Below are 19,460 nucleotides of genomic sequence, written 5' to 3' on the forward strand. Positions count from 1 at the left end.
ATGAATCATGAACATGAAATACATAATGTACCTCAAAAGTATTAAAATTCTTCGAAGAAGTGACTTATTCACATGATAGAACATTGACCATTTGATTTAAGTAGTGACCTTCCAATATCAATGCAGAGAATTTCAGTGCTTTTGAAATGTGACCATCAAAAGTAAAATAAGGTGCTGGGGATGTGGCTCAAGTGGTAGCGTGCTGGCCTGGCATGCGCGGGGTGCTGGGTTCGATCCTCAACACCACATTAAAAAAAAAAAAAAAAAAAGATGTTGTGTCCACCGAAAACTAAAAAAATTAATAAATAAATATTAAAAAATTCTCTCTCTCTTTCTTTCTCTCTCTAAAAAACAAAAAAAGTAAAATAAGGCAAGTATTTTAAATAGGTAAAAAAATAGCTATGAGGGAATTTGCACTTGAGAGTCAAAGTACACATTAGATAGATTTTATATAAAGGAAACAAACAAGCAACATCATAGAAAAATTCAACATTATTTAGAAAACCAACTCACATAAATCTGAGGGTACTAAAATCTAACCATCTGAAAGTCAGTTATATATAGATATTAAAAAATAAGTGGTAGGAATGTAGCTCAGTGATTGAACACCTCTGGGTTCAATAGATTTACATATATACACATATATACATGTATGTAGGTACAAACACATTTGAGGTTGTTAGATGGTGTGCTCTTAGATTTATTCATCCATTCAATAATATCTGTTTTGAAATTACTATATTAAAGTCATTTTAGGGATTGAAACAAAAATAAATTAGATGTAGAGGATGGTCTAAAAGAGGCTGAAATGAAACTCATCTCAAAATTCAGAATAAATACAACAGAAAATTTTAACTTTGATGAGAAACAATAATTAAAACCTAAGCAAGGCTGCAGTGAATTAACAATAAAGTAAAAGACAGAGCCCTGGGTCTAATCAGTTTGACCTTCATTAAGGACCAGCTCACTCCTTTGATATTCTGCATCTTTACCTAAAAAATAAGGGAAATTTAACCACATGGTCTTCAGAGTCCTTAAGCTCCAACATTATAGACAAAACTATATTCCATAGCTTGATTTAAACCAGAAGATGCAAACCTAGTTCTTCACTTACCCTGACTTCACTGATGTATAGAGGTTTCATCTAACATGAATTCCTTCTTATTTTTCCTTTCCTGCATACAGTTTGATGGAGGTAACAGCAATAAAATAGCATTGGGAAGTTGGAACTCACAGACAGAATTGTATCCAAAATCAAAATACTATGTTTATAGAATTATTGCTTCTGCACCAGAAAATACTGAAAACAGTTGATGAAGACAATGAAAGGAAAAGTGGGTAGACAAGAAGTTCAGAAGATAGCTGAGAGGGAAAAAAAGCAAATAACTTTTCTTGTTTGAATTTTTAAGAAAAATTAATGTCTAGTGGTATTTAATTCAGAATATTTTAAACTTGCAGATTCAATTATGAAGCCATAGCAACCACAGGATAAAAGGTAAAGTTTTATCATTAATTTGAAATGTCTTGGTTTGAAAAAAGTTTGGTAATAAAATCAAGGTTAAATGAAATATCATGAAGCTGTGCAATTAGGTTAATAATGAGGTGCCTCAGGGATCAGTGCTAGCACAGGTGTTCAATATATTTATTAATGGCTTAGAAGAGTGGTGAATAATATGGAGGCACATTTGGATGACTTCAAAGATATTTATAGCAATCAAAACAGGTGAATGACTGCTTTTCTTGACCCATTCAAGAGCAATTATTCAACATATTACAGCAAATAATCAACAAGAGAAAATTAATGTGAAGTGGATGGAATTACCCAAGTTTTCTTAATATGCTAATAGCTACTGAAATAGTCATTGCCTTTCAGGCAAGAGTGGGCATATCTAAGAAGACATCTGTCCAGTAAACAGCTCTTCATGAAAAAAAGAATAGTCAAAGAATGCTGGAAAAAAAAGAATAATTATCTAAGTTAGTAAATATTGCTGAAAATTTTTACATATCGAAGACTTGCTATATTGAATGATACTTTTGGAAAAAGGTGTGGTTCCCCAAATAACACACTGGGATTATCTGGTGTCTTATCTCGCAGTTTTCTAAATAGTTTCCCAGTATTGTTCACTTCTCTCCAACATCCATTCACTGGAGTTCCTAAATACTCTCAGGTGGCAATGAAGCTCACAAGGGCATCCCCTCCTAACCTCTACTTTGATCTGTTCTGAAGGATTTCACTGATATTAACTTTTACATGTTAATTCCCCCAAACTAAAGATCTTAAGACTTAAAAAAATAAAAATAAAAGTAATTCCTTCGCACAATAGAGAGAACATAACACCACTCAATAGAAGCATGCATTATATCATATCCTCCCCACACTCCAAGTTATTTAATTATTGCTCACATACTAGGAAACCTAAATATAAAATAGTTTAAGTTACAATCCACTTGTCCCAAAATATTTTCTTAGTACCTATTTTATCTAAGACATAGTGCTAATAAGAAAAATGAAAGGGGCAAATAAAACTTGGAACCTATATAAATCATATATAAATGTCACTAATTCCATCATAAATCATGCATCTATTAAAATGAATAAGAATCAGGACTATTTCTATAGTGATATGTAATATTTGTAAGGCTAGAGCACCATTTTCTGCTACTGTTATATTTTCTACCATGGGGAATGTTAACCCATAGTATAAATTTTCCCATTTGAAAACTATCATAGATATACTTCCAAATTTCAGAAAATAAAAAAAGTAAAAGTTCTAGACTGTTTGGGACTAAGAATAAATGGAATGAAATCAAATAGTAAGGCAAACATGAAATTATCTCCAATTCAGCTTTACAAAACAAATCCATTGGCAATATGGAGATTTGTGGAAAGCACTAAGAGTAAGTTGGCTTGTTTTTAAGATTTGATCCAACATTTTTACTTTCTACATATGCCCACTTGAAAATTCCAGGTGTGAAAATCAATATACCCATGATTTCATAAGAATTTTATACTCTCAGAATTTTAATGTTAAAATAAACCTTAGACTTTAAACATTGCTTGAGTTATAAATTTTCCCTACATCATCTGACACATTAACACAGAGATTTAAGGAAACAATAAGCAAATAAACAAAAGAACTCATTAATAAAGCCAAGCACTCAGAGTGAAAGATAAATTTAAGGTAACTGAGTAAACAAGGAGCCTTTGTTAGACTCTCAAATTAATTGATTTTCTAGAAGGTCTTTGACTGTCTATCTAAAAACTAAAATTCAAAGTTGGAAAATGTCAGTTCTGTTAATTTTTCCTTCTAGATATTTCAGTATCTGGGTTAGTTTGCAATGTGATTTAAGTACAATTTTAGCAAGAAAAAACAAGTGGCGAATAAGAATGCAATACCAGGTGGTCACATGTAAATAGTCTATCAATCATGCTGGTATTTTAAAGCATCAGCAAATTTAATTCCATCTCTAGGAGAGTAAATGCATACTTTAAGGTATGTGGTACATCATATTTATTTTTAAAGAACATTTCAAAATGTTCCTTGATTATATTATACTAAAAGTACCCACCCATAGGTTTCCAGGCAGGCAAAAAATAATGATGTCCCAATGCAAATTACAGCATTTCAGAACAAAATAGTGTTTATAAAAATAAGAATCCTCCATATATTTGCTCTAAAAAAGCATGTCATGATAAAACCAAAAAATCTGAATCAGGCCTAAAACTTTGAAAAAGCATGAGAGGCATTCATAGTTTTGTACTGATCGACACACAAAAAGATCTTTTTTGCTCAAAATTGAGTCCATAATGATAAAATGAATTTAATGGGCTTTCTTTCATTCAATTCCAGCTTTTAAATTTCAGATAATTACAATGAAATGATTTTTTTTACTTACATAATCCATTCTATATTATATTTCCATCCTGAATCAAGTTAATGACCTAAGTTGATTAAACATTTTTATCACCCTATACAACAAGAGGAAGCAACCATCTTTACTTGACAACATAATGTTAGACTATAAGCTCACTTTAGTAAGCAAGACATATATATTGATTTGAAGGTATACACAGACTCTGTAAGGTCAAACAGCAATTTAAGGGGAAGAAAAGTAGAGTTTCAATATTCTTCTGTGTGGTTTCTGAATCTTAAAATATTCTGCACTTCAGAGGAAGAGGAAATTATATGGATTTGAAAATCCTCTGAAACCAAAATAATTTCTTTTCTAATCCTCAAATGGAATAACCAAGAAAACTGAGCATGATCTTGAAAATAAAAGACAAAATTTCAAGACACTCTCCTGCATGACAATGAGAATTACAAAAGAAAAAAGCAATGAATAAATAAATAAAATATTATTCTTACAAATATATCTTGTTTATTGCCCATTTTCTTGATGAATACAATAGGAATATGAAGGCTGATGAGATTCCTTTATTGTACAAAGATAAGTCATCCTTGTTTTATGATGCATATCAAAAAGTCTTTCCTAAACACAGAGAACGTTTTTTGTTGTTACTCAACTACATGAAGGAAGAACTGATTGTTGGGGAAAGTGAATCATAACATTTTACCTTTGAGGTATAAATGAGGCATGCTTATTGATCGTTGTTGTATGTTAAGTTTCAAATAGGAAGCACAATTTTAAATATTTCAGGAATAATTTCTCTTAAGGGGTCTCTATTATCAATGCAATTCTTGCAAATTTTACCACATCAATAATATTCCCTATACAAGATTCCCAAACTCCCTGTTATGGTTTAGATAGCAGATATTCTCCTAATGTTTATGTGTGAGACAATGCAAAGAATATTAAGAGGTGAAATGATTGGGTTGTTAGAATTAATCCCCTGACAGGGATTAACTGAGTGATAACTATAGGCTCATAGGGTGTGGCTGGAGGAGGTGGGTCCCTAGGGGCAAGCCTTTGGGCTATAAATTTGGTGACCTGAGCTTAGTCTTTCTCTGAGCTTTCTGATCATTGTGTAAGCTGTTCCCCTCCATCACACTCTTTTACCATGATGTTCAGCTTCACCTTGGGCCAGAGCAATGGAGTCAGCCATCTATGAATTGAGACCTCTGAAACTGTGAGTCCCCAACTAAACTAAACTAAACTAAACTAAACTCTGAAATTGTTCTTGTCTGGTCTTTTAGTCACAGCAGTGAAAAAGCGAACTAAAACACTCCCACCAAAGCATTTCCTTGAATAACACCTTACATCTCCCTTTTTTCTCAATTTCTTCAACTTATGATAGTTCATCAGAACTTTCCATTCTGCCACAGATCTACATATAAAGTCATATTCCCCACTGCAGATTATTTTTTAGCAACCAGTGAATGAAATTTTGACCATACTTGTTAATAGTGGCTCAATACATGTATTATTGTAGTTACCGAACTTGTAAGGAATACGTGGAAAGACAGAAGCTCTGGGTACACACTCCTTGATAGACACTAGAGTGAATAGTGAATAAAAACAACCTGACAGGGCATTCAAGTGAGTCAAACCATAAAGAGTGATGGCAGATTACCAAGTACATAATGAGACAATGCATCAAAGGAGATTCTTAACCCCAAAATATCTTCTCTACAGATTATGGAACCTGAAATTTGTAATATTAGATTGATTCCCCTGAGATATTGCCTTCAAAATCATGAAGCTCTTTCTTTCTTTCTTTCTTTTTTCCTTTCTTTCTTCTTCCCTTTCTTTCTTTCTTTCTTTCTCTTTCTTTCTTTCTTCCTCCCTTTCTTTCTTTCTTTATCTTTCTTTCTTTCTCTCTTTCTCTTTCTTTCTTTCATTGGTAACAAATATCTGAGAAAAACAATTCTAAGGGAGAAACATATATTTTGGCTCTCCCTGTTTCAGAGGCTTCAGTCTGTAGTCAGATACTTCCATTGCTTTGGGCCTGAGGTGAGGCAGAACATAATGGAGGAAGGGAATGACAAAGGAAAGGTACTCAGTTCATGATAGCTGGGAAGCAGAGAAGGGGCTAGGGACAGGATGTAATCCTCAAGTGCATATCTCCAGTAATTTGCTTCCTTCAATTATGCTCCACAAACCTACAGTTTCCACATTTTCCCAGTAGTTCATTCCAATTATTAATCTATCGAATGGAATAATTCACCAATGAGGTTAAAGTTTTCGTGATCCAATCACTTCCCAAAAGCTTAACCTTTGGACATTAGTACATTGGAGGACAAGCCTTCAAAACATAAGCTTTGGGAGACATTCCAAAACTAAACAATAATAAAAATAAACAATATTAATTTCAAGTATCATATTTGAAACAGAAAATGCATTATACAGTAGTTTACAATTGCTAATGGTGCCCAGAAATGCTGACCAGAGTATAAGTTTTAATGAAGCAGAAAGATCTAAACAGTCACAACAACACAAGTACTAATGTCAATTGACCATTAACCTCAATGGCTACAAACTAATAGAAAGTAGTATAGGCTGAAGTGAACAAGAGACTTCTTGTCCCAACTCAAAGAAACAAGTACCACTGGGCTACAAATTACTCTTGCCAAAAGTATACATAGGTCTGCATCTTCTAGGTTTTAAAGAAAGTCAAAATCAGAAATTTTATAGGCAATTTCTAATTTTCAATTATTTGGCAACTAATTCAAATTTTTTGTGTGTGTAGTGCCATGTGGGCCAACATGGTTTTGGGCAAATAAAAATAGCCCAAGATCAGATATGGACAATCGATTGATAATTTCCTATCTAGAACATGAAGAAGGGAGGTTTAAGTGAGATGGGGTAAGTTTTATACTGTTAATTAAGAGATTACATAAGGGCACTAGATAGAATCTTAGGAAAGAGTTCTAACACAGAGTTTATATATGGAAAACTAAATGCAGTATGCTACCTACCATGGACAGTATATAAGCTTTTTAGAAAGCACATACTGTATGAATAAAGAACGTCTTTTAAATTTTTTAACTTTATTTTTATTCTTCTTGTACAGGAACAGATTTGAGGCAATGTAACAAATTTTCAGTGGGATAAAATTAAAAATAAATTATGAAAGAAAAATGAAGAAGAAATCATTTTAGTTAAAAGGAAATAAAACACAACAAATGCGTGCTGAGTATAAAAAGAATAAAATTTTGTTAGCTGCTAATTTATAAAATTGATTACGATGCACATGGGGGGCTGTTTGTTATTTTGGAGAGTACATTGTTTTGCTTTTTTATTTTTATTTTTTTAAGAGAAAGAGAATTTTAATATTTTTTAATTTTTTTTTAGTTATCAGCGGACACAACATCTTTGTTTGTATGTGGTGCTGAGGATCGAACCCAGGCCGCACGCATGCCAGGCGAGCATGCTACTGCTTGAGCCACATCCCCAGCCCTGTCTTGCTTTTTAAAATGCAATTTGGTCTTTGGTTTGAATGAATATATCATGCTCATAACTAATAAATGCTACATATCAAAATAAAGAAGCATTATTACATATTTTGACTGCCCAGATTCTATGTTTTCACAATAAAAAGTGTTATTTTCAAAGGATGTCTTTGAGGCCCAGAATAAGGACAGAAAAGATAGATCTCTTTATACTTAGGATTTTAATACTTCCTTGGCTGACAGGGAAAGATTTTTCAATACAAAGAAAAGGCATTATGAGTACAGGAGCATCAGTCTGATGAGGCCATATAAGGGATATATTACCAGCAATATTCCAACCTAATTTGTCAGAATTATATAGCTCTTTTTTAAAAGCCACATTAATAAAAAGTAAGCACTTCCACCAAGATACATTGATATTACTTGTTGTTATTCTAAACAAGAGGAAAAAATAGGGATGATGCAGTATTAGCAGTGGTAGGCATTAGTGTATTCCAGTTTAATTTCAACCCCAAATCCAGACCATTAAATACAATTTGGAAAGGCTCAGCTCTTAGAGTATCAGAGGATGTGCATCCCATATGTAATGAAGAAGCACTCCTGTAAATCGGTGGATGAGCATTATGCATTCTGATGAACTAAGCATAGAGGTTGAAATTATAACTAATGAAAAAAGCTCTGCCTCCTTACCTGGCATCTCGTAACAAAATTGGTAAGCTATCATCTCAAGGGCCCAGTCTCCAAATTTAATTTGTTTAACAAATATTTATTAAGTGTATACTTTGTTAGGTGTGAGTTATAGGAAAAAATTATTCCAGTGACTCCCCAGTTAATTCAGTAGTCTCTATCTATGTGGATAGCTTCAAAAATAGCAGTAAATTAAACATGTAATTACAATAACAGTTCTAGTTTTAAAATAGCATCATTTAATGTTATTTTTTCAGCTAATAAAGAACGTATCTGAAATCATAAATAACAAAAAAATGCTACCAGACATTTGAACACCTTTTATTTTACCCTTGTACACAACTGAACTTCACACAATGAAAATCCACCTCAAAATAACAACCTTCCAGCATGGCAAAATGCTGAACTATAACAGAAAAAAAAATTGCACAGTATAGTTCACTTAGAAACATATCACATATACTTCATAATGGTACTCAATGGTTAGGGAAAAGAAATATTGTGTGATTTATAGAGATTAATCAGATAATTTAACTCATTAACAAAGGTGTCTTCTTTTCTCCCCTAGTTTTAAAGTATATAGTTTCCAATGTTATAAATTCTTCTCTTAAGGGAAATAAACACAATTCAGAGGTCAAGGAGAGAAAATGAAACCTAACATCTGCTGTTAATTACTTACACACAAACACACAAAAACATACATATAAATATACATACATTACATATAAATATGTATATTAAGCATAAAATATGCATAATATGTAATAGAAATATTTATACAATATATAATACATTAATTACATATAAAATGTACTAAAATTTTAGGCATTGTATATAAAAAAGTATTTATTCTATATGATATAATAATAATTTTGTGTTACATATATTAATCATATAAAATATATGTAAATGAATAAAAATAATTTTATATAAAATATATTACATACATAAATTATATGTAAAATACATAGTATAATATTTTAATATATTATATACTTATACATACAAATGTGTGTTTGTGTGTGTGTGTGTGTGTGTGTGTGTGTGTGTCCATTGTTTGGAACTAGATCTTTAAAAACCTGAGAAAGCACATATTGCCTCCATTTCTATAAATAATGGATTTTGTAATTTATTCTTTTTAGTTATACATGACAGTAAAATATATTTTGACATATCCTACATACATGGAGCATAACTTCCCATTCTTGTGGTTGTACATGATATCGAGTTACACTGGTCATGTTTTCATATATGAACACAGGAAAATTATGTCTGATTCATTCTTTTGTCTCTCCCATTGCCATCTACTCTTGCTTCCTCCCTACCCCATCCAATCTGTATAACCTCTAATCCTCCTTCCCCGCAGCCTATTGTGAGTCAGTATCCACATATCAAAGAGATCATTCAGCCTTTAGTTTTTTGGGATTGGCTAATTTCACTTAGCATGATGGCCTCCAATTCCATCCATTTGCTGGCAAATGCCACAATTTCATTCGGCTTTATGGTTGAGTAATATTCCATTATACTTATGTATCACATTTTCTTTATCCATTCATCTATCCATTCACCTATGTTGGTTTCATAGCTTAACTAAGGTGAATTGATCTTTTATGAACATTGATGGGACCACATCACTATAGCATGCTGATTTTAAGTCTTTTGGGTAAATACTGATGAGTGGGATAACTGGATCAAATGGTGATTCCTTTCCAAGTTTTCTGTGGAATCTCCATACTGCTTTCCAGAGTGCTTGCACCAATTTGCAGTCCCACCAGCAATGTAGAAGTGTGTCTTTTGCCAGCATTTATTGTTACTTGTATTCTTGATAATTGCTATTTTGATTGGAGTGAAAAGAAATTTCAGTGTAGTTTTAATTGCATTTCTCTAATTGCTATTGATGTTTAACATTTTTTAATATATTTATTGATCATTCTTATTTATTTTCTGTGAAGTTTCTGTTCAATTCCTTTGCACATTTATTAATTGGGCTATTTGTGGTTTTTTGTTTTTGTTTTTGGTGTTAAGTTTTTTGAGATCTTCATATATCCTGGAGATTAATGCTCCATCTGAGATGCAAGTGGCAAAGATTTTCTCTCATTCTGTAAGCTCTTTCTTCAGGTACTTGATTGTTTCCTTTTCTGTGAGGAAGCTTTTTAGTTTGATTTCATCCCATTTATTGATTCTTGATTTTACTGTTTATGCTTCAGGAGTCTTGTTGAGGACTTTGGTTCCTAGGCTGACATGATGGAGAACTGGGCCTACTTTTTCTTCTGTTAGGCACAGGGTCTCTGTTCTAAAGCCTAGGTCCTTGATCCTTTTTGAGTTGAGTTTTGTGCAGGGTGAAAGAGAGGTTTAATTTCATTTTGGTGCATATGGATTTCCAGTTTTCCCAGTACCATTTGTTGAAGAGCCTATCTTCTCTCTAATGTATGTTTATGGTGACTTTCTCTAGTATGAGATAACTATATTTATGTGGGTTTATCTTTGTGTCTTCTATTCTGTACCAGTGGTCTTCATGTCTGTTTTGGTGCCAATAACATGCCCTTGTTACTATAGCTCTGCAGTATAATTTAAGGTCTAGTATTGTGATGCCTCCTATTTGACTTTTGTTGATGAGGATTGCTTTGGCTATTCTGGGACACTATTTTTTCTGAATGAATTTCATGACTGCTTTTTCTATTTCTATGAAGAATATCATTGTAACCTTAATAGTAACTGCATTAAATCTGTATAACACTTTTGATAGTGTGGCCCTTTTGACAATATTAATTCTATCAAAGAACATGGGAGATCTTTCCATCTTCTAAGGTCTTCTTGAATTTCTTTCTTTAGTGTCCTGTAGTTTTCATAGTTCTGTAGTTTTCAATAAAATAAAAAAAATATTTATTTTATTTGATGTAACATTGAATGGGATAATTTTCCTAATTTCCCTTTCACTTGATTCATCATTGATGTGTAAGACCACAATCAATTGATGAGTGTTAATCTTATATCCTGCTATTTTGCGGAATTCATTTAAGAGTTCTGAAAATTTTCTATTGTACGGTAGCTTTTATTTTTTATATTATCATTGATTTCTACTTTCATTCCATTATGATCTGATAGGATGCAAGGTATTATCTCTATTTTTTTGTATTTTTAAGAGTTGCTTTATGACCTGATATATGGTCTATTTTAGAGAAAGATCCATGTACCACTGAAAAGAAAGTATATTCACTCATTGATGAATAAAGTATTCTATACATGTCTGTTAAGTCTAAATTACTAATTGTATTTTTTAGTTCTATAGCTTCTTTATTTAATTTTTGTTTGAAGGATCTATCTAGTGGTAAAAGAGGTGTTTTAAAGTCACTCAATATTATTGTGTTGTGGTCTATTTGCTTCTTGAAATTGAGAAGGGCTTATTTGATATATGCAGATGGTCCATTGTTTGGGACATAAATATTTATGATTGTTATGTCTTGTTGATGTATAATTTCCTTAAGCAGTACAAAATGTCTTTCTTTGTCCCTTCTGATTAACTTTGGCTTAATGTCTACTTATTTGGATGGGATGGAAACCCCAGCTTGTTTATAAGATATGATATGTTTTGTTTTTCCCATCCTTTTACCTTCAGTCTGTGGATGTCTTTGCCTATGAGGTGAGTCTCTTGGAGAAACCATATTGTTGGGTCCTGTCTTTTTCTTTCCCCCACTTTCTCAAGCTTAATTTAGAGGAAAAAAAAATAATGGTGGTAAATCTCTAGAACATAGTCAATTTCCCTTGAAAATGTGACATTTGATTTCCAAACACATGCTGGAAGTGTACATGGTTCCCAATTATACTAAGTAGGTAAGAAGCTAAAATCCTTCATCTTCCAACTTTCCCTAATCTATGCTCTGTCTTTGGATCAACAAAAATTGCCTGAAAAGCTACTATGGCTTCATCAATTTTTTTTCTGTACCTCTTTGAGTTCTTCTATACGCAGCAATCACAGAATCTTGGCAGCTTCATTAAGAACTTCATCTTCTGTGTCAAAGCCAAGAATATATTTGTCTAAAGCAATAGGCAAGCCCTCTTTTGTTTGATTTGCTTTAGCGAATGCATCATGTGTTAGGCGTCCTTGAACCCAAATGCTAATTGCCTCAAGCATTACCAGGCAATTATCACCATACTGAATCTGAAGATTAGCCAAAGCCATCACACCAGCTAGAAGTCAGGATTATTTACGTCCAAATTGACCAATGCCTCTGCATTTTTAGTTGCATTGTCAATATTTTTTGCATTATCAGGTACCAAGTCCTTGTATTTTTTAGCATCATCTCCATACTCAAGTCTAATAGCAAAGCCAATAAGCCAACCAATTGCTTCTTGTCAATCCTGAATCTTGAAGGAACAGTTAACATCTCTGAGATACTTTTCAAAGTACTCAGGATAGTCACTGCTGTGGATGTTTCTTATATTACCTGTCTTTAATCTTGTAGTGTAGTAATCATCTGATATTCAAGCCAAACAATAAAGTTTCTAAATTCTCTTTTATCTTTACAGTTGAAGCTAGAAGGATTGTAGTAGTTGAGAGCCATCAGTTTGCATCAGAACATGGTCCCCACTTCTTGCTCTTGTCCCCAGGGCCTTGCCAGGAGAGGAGAAGCAAAGTGGAACAGGCAGCTCAGGAACCTGCAATGTGCTGGCAATAGGGCAGGCTGGCACCTGGGTCTTGTTTTTTAGTCCAAAATGCGAGTGTATGTCTTTAGTTTGATTAATTTAGGGCATTTACATTCAGTGTTATTATTGAGATATGATTTTTATTCCATATCATTTTGATTTATTTCTTGTTTTTAATTTGAATTAGATTGTCAATTGATTCACTTTTCTTTTATTATAGTTTCTCCTTTGCTGGTTTTCACTTTTATTTTTCATTTCTTCTTCATGAAATATCTTATTGGTATGGTTTATAGTACAGACTTTCTAGTGAATTCTTTTAACTTTTCTTTATCATGGAAGGTTTTATTTCGTCATCAATTCTGAAGCTTAATTTTGCTGGGTATAGTATTCTTGGCTGGCATCCATTTTCTTTCACAGCTTGGCATATATTATTCTAGGACCTCTAAGCTTTGAGGGCCTGGATTGAAAGATCAGCTGAGATCCAAATTGGTTTCCCTCTAAATGTTACCTGTTGTTTTTCTCTGGTAGCCTTTAAAAGTCTATCTAAAACATGGATTCTCAAATGTGGACTTCAGATCAACAGCCCATGAAAATTTAGAAATCTAAGTAATTAAGTCCTAATCTAGGTATACTGCATCAGAATCTCTAAGGGTGAGTCCCAGAAAACTTTTTCTTCAGAGAGAAGACTTTAATGTGTGCAGAAAGTTGAAAATCACTGCTACAAAAATAAGAAATGGCTCTATAAAATATTCCGATTTCTTGTGATACATTTTAAACAGTAAACTTCAATTATTAATTAGTTACAGTTCCATAATTGATACAATGTTTCAAATTTAAAAAAATATTAAGGGCTACCCAAGCTCATAGTTATTATACTTTGGCACATATACATCTGTGATGTGTGTTTGTAGTCTGTAAATGAATGTGGCATATTTTATGTAAACACTACTCCCAATAAAAAAGTCCATATAATGAAAAATTATTTAAAAATTCATTTATACATTATATTTCTCAAATGGAAAATAACAAATTCCTAATCACTTGCCATTACTACATAACTTATCATCAGAGCAAGTTCATAGTAAACTGTGGCTTTGTCAATAAGGTCTCGGATCTCCTGAAAAACAGTCTATTCAATGTTCCAGGTTTTACAGTAAAGACTCAAAATGACAGAATGTATTAACATGTTTTCACCAGTATATTAAACTATAATAAATCCATCATTCCCAGATCAAGATAATTCATTTGTAAACCATTCAAAATTTACTTACAACAAACTAATCATGGGATCATATTAAATACAAAGTGGTATTTTCTTTACATGATTCCACAAGTAAGATAAATTGATTTGACAATAGGCTTCAAAATACTGTTATTATGACACATGCTAACCCACAAGACAAAGATTATCATCAATAATCTTGGCATTAGTGGCTAAATATCTACAAGGTCTGAGTAGTCTGAATAGGCCTTTTATACAGGAGACTTGAGCAAATCATTTATCAATTTAAGCTGGTGAATCTCTAATCAATGACCAGAGCTCCACTGGAATGGCAGTGACTCATAGGACACAAGTTAAGTTATGAGAAACAGAAGAAAACATTGATTGTTACTTTTGTCTGTGTGTTTCACCAAATAAAACAGAAATTAATATAACTAATTTTATTTTATACATATTTAACATATTTTTCACTAGGCATTATGTAATATGTAAGGAAATTGTAACAACATCTTAAAGTCCTATGACACTAATAGGGCATTTTCCTAACGACAACAAATAAAATTAAAATACTGATTTCATCTACCTAAGAGTGACTGTCAATTGTTTAAAAAATATTTGTTAAAATTTAGAATGACCTCCCCAATATCTTATGATCTTTTTTTAATGAATCACTAGCAATTGATGTTCTTTGCAAATATTTTTAATGCCCCTATAGTATGCTATGGAATAAATTTACAATTCCTCAAACTTACAGGTACAAATGCTAAATTTTAATTGCTTTATGGTAAAACTTTTCTCCAGATTATGACAGTAATCCCACTTCTAATATATTTAAGGAAATAAAATAGAATAGAATCTAGAGTGAAGTTATATCATAAACACATGTAGCTTACACAACTTTAATATTAACAACTTTAATATATATAACTTTAATATATAAAAGAAAGCAATATAACCAAAGATTCTGTCTGCCAATATCTATGAACTGAATAGAGTGTGAAATGGGGACTATTAATCCACAATGCCCTTATGTCCCAGCATATGAGCAACTAGCCTTGTTATGGGTGAGTATGGTATTTAAAGATGTATATTTCTTATGCTGAACTAGAGAAACTGGATGACTTGCTGAGACACGGTATATTGATCCCCATACTCCTTCTTTAGGAGTAATTTTAACTATACTTGGTTTTCCCCTTTCTGTTAATTCAGAGACCTAACCTCTGAATACAATACCCCATTTTCTATAAATTCATCACATCAAGCAATTGCCTTTCACTACTTTAAAAGAAAACTGTCTTTCAGAGTGAAGACCATTTCAAAAATAAAAGAGAGAGAGTAGAAACACTAATTTTATTATGTATATTTCATGAGAGTTTTCATGACAAGTTAAACTAATGAAGAGTTTCTGGTATGATTATAGAATGCTACTTGGCAACCAAAACAGACAAAATCATTTGTAATAATGCAAGAATTGTAATTATTACCCAGGTTCCATTTCAAAGAAAACCTTCATACCAGCAATTTGTTCAGCATATCCTAACCACAAGACAAATTTATGTTAACTAAACTTTACTCTCAAAGGATAGTTGAGTGAAAAATTGCAAGTCAAACTTCTCTGCCAGATCCATACACACTGGGGTAAATTCATCTCTGTCAAAAATGGTTAACAATGAAACACTTTGACCTTTGCTAGATGAATCAATGACACAGGATTCTAAAAAGCCAGATAATCATGGCCAAGTAAATTGGGAAGTCATGCATTGTTTGGGGGGTTTCTGATTTTGCTTTATATTTTTTTCTTCTAATAGGGAGCAAAAGTCTCTTCTACTAGAATTCTCCACTGGATTTGGTACAACTATAGCATACATTTCCTGCCTGATAATTCAAATCAGCAAATACTCAAATATTAATTTATTTCTTTACTTCTCATGAGTTAATAAATAATTATTTTCCTCCTCTATTTTGGTGTGTTTTGTATATTTGTGTTTAGATTTTAACTCATTATAAATATATGTTAGATTTACTTTGAGTGATAAATATATGATAAAATCTGCATGTTTAGCTAATGAAAACAATAATTCAGTACATAAATAACACAAGGGGTTCAAAAGCTAGTACTTACCTGAGGAGAGAGACCAGATTTGTACCCCACCAATCATATTCACTTATATAATAAAGTGAACATCATTATCCTAGGATTCAATCTCCATCCACATCCTAAAGCAGAAGAATGTAATATCCATTTCTTCCAGGAAAAGACCATCCCCACAGCCAGGGATGTGGTCTGATCCTCTGCAATGTCAACAAAACAATCAGAGTTCACATCATTCCCAAACATTCAAGTTATAACTGAGACTATAACTAAAAATAACACTGTGTAGAGAGTATTGAGAATCCTGATCTGAATCAGCCATTACCAAGCTCAACCCAGTTCTTTTTCAAACTCTTCTCAGAATCTAAGCACATCTTTGCACATTATATCTCTAACATAAACATTTTCTCTAACCTATGACTTAGAGTTATTATTCCAACTCATTGGGGAGCAACTTGAGACTGTGGTCAAAACTATAATTCTATATCTATATGTATAGATATATAGGTATATCAAAAAGAGCTTAGTTTGAGTCATTCACATTGCTACTTTTCTTTATGGCTTCGGCCTAGCAAATGCCATTAATCATTGCTCAAACTCAAAACTTAGGAGTATTCTTTTTATTTCTCCTCTTGCTTACCCCATTTCTAATTAATCTTCAAATCTTCTAAAATCCAATTTAATCTTATAATGGTTTACTTTATATGCCAACTTGACTGGTTACAAGGTTCCCAGATATTTGGTCAAACATTATTCTTGGTGTCTGTGAAGGCATTTTTGGATGAGAATAAACATTTAAATTGGTAGACTAAGTAAAGCAGATTGCCTTCTCTAATGTGAATAGACTTTATCCAATCAGTCAATGGCCTGACTAGAACAAAAAGTTGACTCTTCCTTGAATAAGAAAGTATTCTTCTTGCCTAATGACCTTGAACTGGAACACTGACCTTTTCCTGCCTCAAATTTAAACTGAAACTCTAGTATTTTGGGGTCCTGAGTTTGCCAGTCTTTGGACTAAAACTACACCACAGACTTTCCTGGTCTCCATACCCTCAGACTCAGACTGGGACTAAATCCATTAGCTTTCCTGCATCTCCAGCTCACTAGCTTCCATGATCACATTCATATTTAGACTTATAAATACAACAAGATTTATTTTAAAGGAATTATCTCCTTAAACACATTCTTATTGGCTCTGTTTCTCTGAAGAACCATGACTAATGCAAACTTCCTAAATATTTCTCTACTCAAAGAGCTTTTCAATCACTTTGCAACAGTCAGTGCAGGTAAAGGTCATCTCTCACTATGGATACTGAAAAAAGCCTTCTAAGTTGTTTCTCAGCAACAACTCTGATGTCATTCTAATCCTACATGTATACTTTGTAGATTTCTTAATAGTGAGGGCCCTGAGATAAAGGCACAAAAGAGAAAGTTAACCAAGGTGCTTCTATACAATATATACATCTATATCATCTATACAATGATCTTACTAAGGTTTATTTCTATCTATAATACATCAATCAGGCTTCTAGGTTTACATACATATCTCATTGTATAGATTATTCTTAAATAACTGGTAGAGAAGGAAACAGGTTTTTAAATTTATGTAGTACTCTCCTTTCAAAATATAGAAAGTATGCTCATAAGTGCTTAATATTTATGTAGAATGAGAAAAGGTGATGATTCAGAAAAGACATAATTTTCCTAACATAAAACCCTTTATAAAAAGCCCCATTCTATTCTTACTTCTAAAAGTTATTCATTTCATTGATACTTACTCCAATTGGAAAATAATAATTCTAAAATGAATGGATCTGATTTTGTTAGAACTACCATAAAAGACTTTTCCTCAGGTTAAAATTCATAGCCTAGCTGCAATTTTCTCCACTACAAGCACTTCTGGGCTGCAGTTTACACAGCTACATTTTACAGTAGCCTTGGCTGGAACAGTTTCCTCTTTTTTCTTTAACAGCTTTCCTCCTTGCCAACATTTTTAAATGACCAAAGACTTAACTTCTCTAATTTCTTCATCAGTATAACTTGGCAAGGGTTGGGTATTAGGTCAGTAGAAATCAATATTCTGTATATAAAACTTTCTCCAGAAGATGTCAAACAACAACAACAAAAATAGGTGTCCTGAGATTAAAGTTTTGTTTTGTTTTGTTTTTTTGTTATTTCTATTTTTTGTTATTTGAGAAAAAATATTAATGTCTCAATAATTTTTAAAGTAAAGGAAAAAAATGAATACAACTGGTCTTTTATTGGTGAAGTAACTACATATAGAAGGTTTTTTCCCTCCCCTTTCTCTTTCTGACATAGAAAACTGAAGAGATAATACAAGTTAAAACTGGGATGATCATGAAAAAAGTATAAATTAAAAGTGTACATTAATTTAAAATCACATCTGACCACATCAATTATAAAAGTCTGCAAATATAAAGGAGGAAAAAAAGAAGTGTGAAAATTTGACTGCTCACTCATTTAAAACCCTTTGATAAAAAGCACACTATCTTCTTTGGATGGTCACCCTTGTGAAAGAAGGGAATATGACATTTCATATTAATCTCTACACAACACTTGCCCATGGACTGAGCTTCTGATAGTACTTTAAAATAAAAAATTTTCTTATTTTTTCAGTGGAACCATATTCATTAAATAAGAAACTAACAAGATACATTAGCCTTCATATTGCCTTGGAACATTAACCATTTCATTTCAAATGTTGTCATTTTGCTTGCTAAATTTACTTCTCAACCAATTTAAGTTTAAAAGACTAAAATCTAGAAATGACATTTTAAGTTAAAAAAATCTCAAATACAATTAATGACTATTTTTCCAGTTATCTACTTTTAAATGACCCCAAACTATGATACTATAGCTTATTAACCACATACACACAAAAAAGTTCTCAATTAAATTAAATACAATTTGCAATTAAACATCAAATGTAAAGTCAAATAGGATTTTCCCACATGTTTATTAGAGAAGTTTTGAAATGTATACAAAAATGAGATATGAATCTTTAGTACAGTAGAGATAAGGACCTTTAAAAAATGGTTTTATAATAAATTTAGTGTATATTAAATTATAATATAAATTAAATTATATAATGAATTTAGTGTATATTAACTTTTACCACTTTGGTAAGTTCCCATGCTTCCTTACCACTCCTATGAAAACATAATCAAAAAGAAGCTACTATACAGAATCTTTCAACATTATAAGAATGGAAAACTTCTGGTGACCCAGAGCCATTCAAACATTTAGCAAGCATTCACTATTCACTATCTATAGCTAATGCAGGATCTGCTTTCAAAATTAGGCTGGCTAAAGAACCACATTTAAAGGGTGGTTCTTACTTAGTATTGTTTATTCTGAAAAATTAATATTGACCATAAAACTCAGCCAGGATTCATTAAGCATACTTAATCATTTTTTGATATATAAACTCAAAAAGAGAATG

The 19,460-nt window shown here is 32.1% G+C and overlaps 1 protein-coding gene and 1 pseudogene across 1 annotated transcript in view; both read right to left on the reverse strand.

Moving 5' to 3' along the window:
* The window catches only part of Ctnna3 (catenin alpha 3), a 1,643,966-nt gene that overhangs the window by 1,136,390 nt on the left and 488,116 nt on the right, over nucleotides 1-19,460 (reverse strand). The window lies entirely within an intron of this gene.
* On the reverse strand, nucleotides 11,889-12,619 carry LOC143381630 (RNA transcription, translation and transport factor protein pseudogene; annotated as a pseudogene).

This window comes from Callospermophilus lateralis, chromosome 15 (assembly GCF_048772815.1).
Source record: "Callospermophilus lateralis isolate mCalLat2 chromosome 15, mCalLat2.hap1, whole genome shotgun sequence".
Classification (NCBI taxonomy): domain Eukaryota; kingdom Metazoa; phylum Chordata; class Mammalia; order Rodentia; family Sciuridae; genus Callospermophilus; species Callospermophilus lateralis.